Below are 4,973 nucleotides of genomic sequence, written 5' to 3' on the forward strand. Positions count from 1 at the left end.
AAAAACTAAATACTGAGAAAAAAACAAAAAAAAAATGTGTGAATGTGCACAGAGTAAACATTTTGAAATACAACAATGTGTGGCTTCTACTTTCAATGCTCAATAACAGTTTTGTAAGTAATTTTGTGTTTGCAGTGACAATGGGGCTTATTTATTAAAGGAAAATCCACTTGGCACTACAAGTGCACTAGGGGAACCCATGAGACAGCCAAAAAGAAAAGCAAGCAATAAAGAAAATTCTAGATTTTATATGAAAAACATTTTTTATTACTAAAAATTTTAGACATTGTCTAGCATTGCAATGGACCCCCTACCCATAAAATAATTAACATAATTCTCCCAAACTTCATGGGCTCTTTGGGGTGCCAAGCCAGTATGGCCAGTATTCAGGCCCCTCAGGGAATTGTCTGTATTAAGTCTGGCCTCAGGCCCAACTGGAGCTAGATAATTCAGGGCATTTTTTCTTAAATAATTGTGCAGGACGCAGCAGCATAGGATGATATGGTTGATTTTGTAGTCCGCCATATAGATTGCTGTCAGAAGCAGCCGGAACCGGCTGGCCATTATCCCGAAGGTATTCTCAACGACTCTTCTTCCTCTGGCCAGCCGGTAGTTAAAAACATTCCTCTCCTCTTTCCGGCGGGAGACCTGAGATAGGCTGTGCAGACATGAAGCTTAATATCTCTTTCCCAGCTACTGGCTGCCAGAAGCTGATTGAAGTTGGCGATGAATGCAAACTGCGTACTTTTTATGAGAAACGCATGGCCACAGAAGTTTCAGCTGATCCTTTGGGTGAGGAATGGAAGGGATATGTTGTGCGCATCAGTGGAGGCAACGATAAGCAAGGTTTCCCTATGAAACAGGGAGTTCTCACCCATGGCCGTGTTCGTCTGCTATTGAGTAAGGGTCACTCCTGTTACCACCCCAGGAGGACTGGCGAGCGCAAACGCAAGTCTGTGCGTGGTTGTATTGTAGATGCCAACTTAAGTGTGTTGAACTTGGTGATTGTCAGGAAAGGTGAGAAGGACATCCCTGGCCTCACAGACAACACTGTTCCACGTCGTTTGGGTCCTAAAAGGGCAAGCAGAGTCCGCAAGCTCTTCAACCTGTCCAAAGAAGATGATGTGCGCCAATATATGGTTAGAAAGCCTCTTGCTAAGGAAGGGAAGAAGGCCAGGACTAAGGCCCCCAAGATCCAGCGTCTTGTAACACCTAGAGTTCTTCAACACAAGCGCAGACATATTGCCCTGAAGAAGCAGCGCACTCAGAAGAATAAGGAGGAAGCATCAGAGTATGCCAAGCTCCTTGCTAAGAGAACAAAGGAAGCAAAGGAGAAGCGCCAGGAACAGATTGCCAAGAGGCGTAGACTTTCATCACTGAGAGCCTCCACATCTAAATCTGAATCCAGCCAGAAATAAAGCCTCATGGTTTAAAATAAACTTGTTGTAAATGAAAAAAAAAACATTCCTCTCCGGGTGAGGGTCCTTTGGGGGGATGGCCTCATCAGGTGCTTGCCCAGACTGAAGGCTTCATCTGCAATAAAGACGAAGGGGAGTTCTTCCACATTATCCGCATCCGGTGGCAATGCCAGGCCACCAGTCTGGAGACGCTGGTAAAACTCTGTCTGGGCAAAAACTCTGCCATCCGACATATGGCCATTCTTCCCCAAGTTCACATAGAGGAACTCATAGTGTGCCGACACCACCGCCATTAACACTACACTATTAAAACCATTATAGTTATAATAGTAAGACCCGGAATGGGGTGGTGGCAGAATGTGGACATGCTTCCCATCTATAGCTCCGCCACAGTTGGGAAAGTCTCAACGGTCAGCAAAATGGGAGGCCACAGTTTGCCATTCCTGTGGTGTTGAAGGAAACTGTGGAGTCAAACAAGAAAAAAATATAAGTACTTTTGCACATAACATTGAAAGCAGATTACACAAAAACATTTTTGCACAACATCAGATTCCTCACCCCCTCTAATAGCCCATTGATAAAATTGTATGGCGGGGGGGGGGGGGGGGGGGGTTTGAGGTGACTTTGGGAGCCAAAAAAAAATCCTTCAGCACTCTGCCTGATTTTAAGGACACACATAACACGTGGACACATTTTAGGGGGTGGGGGAGGGTTATAAGTGAATTGAAGGACACACATAACATTTGGACACATTTTAGGGGATGGGGAGGATTATAAATGAAGTTAAGGACACACATAACATTTGGACACATTTTAGGGGGTGTTTTGCGGAAAGCAGTACAATAGAGCTGACAATATACATTGTTGAAGGGACTATAGGCTATAGGTGTATATGGGCCCAGGATAGCATGCTGGGGAGGTTAGTGAAGGCAAACATGCACGTAGGCCAAAAAAGGAGTATTAAAAAAGCTTCCAGCATGGCTGAGGATAAAGGGGACATTCACAGCACAGTCCAATCATGGTAATTAGGGAATGATGAAATAAATACAATACATTAGAAAACATTAAATACATATAATATGATGTTAAAGGATAAAACTTACCCTAATATAGTCCTTCTGTAGGACCTGAATGATGGCAGAACAGGTCTCTGGAATAATGATCCCCAGATTCCGGGGGGAGATGCCTATGGAGCACTTGAGGTCCTGCAGGCTTCTCCCAGCTGCCAAGTACCGCAAGGTGGCGACTAGCCTCTGCTCCCGAGTGATGGCTTGGCACATGCAGGTATCCTACCTGCTGATATAAGGGGTGATATGCCAACAAACGGTGAAAAATGGGGTCCATTTGATGCAGGGTTCCTCCCCAGACCTGAAGGGCCTGGTATGGATTTTGGGGGCATCCCCATGCAATTTTTTTTTGATTTTTGGTTCGGGGTTACCCTTAATATTCATACCAGACCCAAAGGGCCTGGCAATGGACTGGGGGCCCATGCCGTTGGGGTCCATGCAGTTTTTCCAATGAGTTTTATCTATATTGCTGAGACCTGTTAATTTATTACAGCCACGATCAGTTTTAAATTACTTTTTTCCTTTAGAAATATAATTTTGTGGTACTGTTCTAAACATGGGAAAACTGCGCCACTTTACTGGCATACTATAAACACTCCCCAGGCACGATATTAAACCACTTCAGCCCCGTACCAATTGTCAGTCTAAGGACCAGAGGTCTTTTTACAATTTCGCACTGTACTGCTTTAACTGGTAATTGCGCGGTCATGCAATGTTGTACCCAAACGAAATTTGCGTCCTTTTCTTCCCACAAATAGAGCTTTCTTTTGATGGTATTTGATTGCCTCTGCATTTTTTTTTTTTTTTGCGATATAAATGGAAAAATACCGAAAAGTTTGAGGAAAAAAATATATTTTCTACTTTTTGTTATAAGAAAAATCGAATAAACTCAATTTTAGTCATACATTTAGGGCAAAATTTATTCAGCCACATGTCTTTAGTAAAAAAAATGTCAATAAGCGTATATTTATTGGTTTGCGCAAAAGTTATAGCATCTACAAACTAGAGTACATTTTCTGGAATTTACACAGCTTTTAATTTATGACTGCCTATCTCATTTCTTGAGGTGCTAAAATGGCAGGGCAGTACAAACCCCCCCCAAATGACCCCATTTTGGAAAGTAGACACCCCAAGGAAATTGCTAAGGGGCATGTTGAGATATTTTTTTTGTCCCAAGTGATTGCATAATGACAAAAAAAAAAAAGTTTACAAAAAGTTGTCACTAAATGATATATTGCTCACACATGCCATAGTTATATGTGGAATTGCACCCCAAAATATATTCTGCTGCTTCTCCTGAGTACGGGGATACCACATATGTGTGACTTTCTGGAAGTCTACCTGCGTACGGCACCTCGAAAACCAATCACTGCCTTCAGGATTTCTAAAGCCGCGTACACACGTAGCCGTCTGTCCGACGTACTTAGTCTGGCGGACTTCCCGCCAGACTGTCCGTCGGACTTTCCGAACAGGCTACTTGCCCACACACGGCACTTTTTCAGCGGACTAATACGGCGTACTAAGTCCGCCGTACTATCCGCCCTACTTTTGAAATGAACGGACTCGCCCACACACGCGGAGCGCATCTCCAGGTAGGTGGGGCCCGCGAAGGAGACGTCGTCGGCCCCGCCGCCTGGTATGGACTTAAAGGGGAACCCCAACGCCGAAAAAAATCGGCGTGGGGGCCCCCCCCAAGTCCACAACGGACCCTTGTCCGAGCACGCTACCCGGCCGGCCAGGAAAGGGGGGGCGAGCGAGCGCCCCCCTCCTGAGCCGTACCAGGCTGCGTGCCCTCAACATGGGGGGTGCCTTGGCGAAGGGGGGGGCGCGCGCTCCCCCCACCCCAAAGCACCTTGTCCCCATGTTGATGAGGACAAGGGCCTCTTCCCGACAACCCTGGCCGTTGGTTGTCGGGGTCTGCGGGTGGGGGGCTTATCGGAATCCGGGAGCCCCCTTTAATAAGGGGGCCCCCGGATACCGGCCCCCCACCCTATGTGAATGAGTATGGGGTACAATGTACCCCTACCCATTCACCTGTAAAATAAAAGTACAAAAAAACACAACACACGAGATAAAATAGTTTATTGCACAGCTCCGGGGGTCTTCCGTCTTCGGGGGTCTTCTCGCTGGACTCCTCCGCTATCTTCTTGTAGCTCTTTTGCTAGCGGAGGAGTCTGGCTTTCTTCCTTGCCGCCGGCCTCTTCTTCCGACTTCGGGGGTCTTGGCCCCCTCTTCGGTTCTTCTGCCGGGCCACCGCGCCTTCTTATAGCTCTTTTACAGGCGGTGGCCCGGTCTTCTGTCGCCGCCTTCCGCTCTTCCGCTCTTCCGTTCTCTTCTTCTCTTCTTCTGTTCTTCTTCTTCTTCAGATGTTGCCTCGCCGAGTCCTCCGCTCACAATGACAGGGAACGGGCACGCGGCGACTTATATAGGGACAAGGGGCGGGGTCTTCGTGGATGTCACATGGGTTGATGTCACTTGGGTTGATGTC

The 4,973-nt window shown here is 46.7% G+C and overlaps 1 pseudogene; it reads left to right on the plus strand.

The window, feature by feature from the left end:
* Positions 1-647: 647 nt before the first annotated feature.
* Positions 648-1,439, plus strand: LOC143927828 (small ribosomal subunit protein eS6 pseudogene; annotated as a pseudogene).
* The last annotated feature ends 3,534 nt before the right edge of the window (positions 1,440-4,973 follow it).

The sequence above is a fragment of the Lithobates pipiens genome, unplaced genomic scaffold (genome assembly GCF_037356315.1).
Source record: "Lithobates pipiens isolate NorthernLeopardFrog02 unplaced genomic scaffold, aLitPip1_a1.2 Scaffold_23, whole genome shotgun sequence".
Lineage (NCBI taxonomy): Eukaryota > Metazoa > Chordata > Amphibia > Anura > Ranidae > Lithobates > Lithobates pipiens.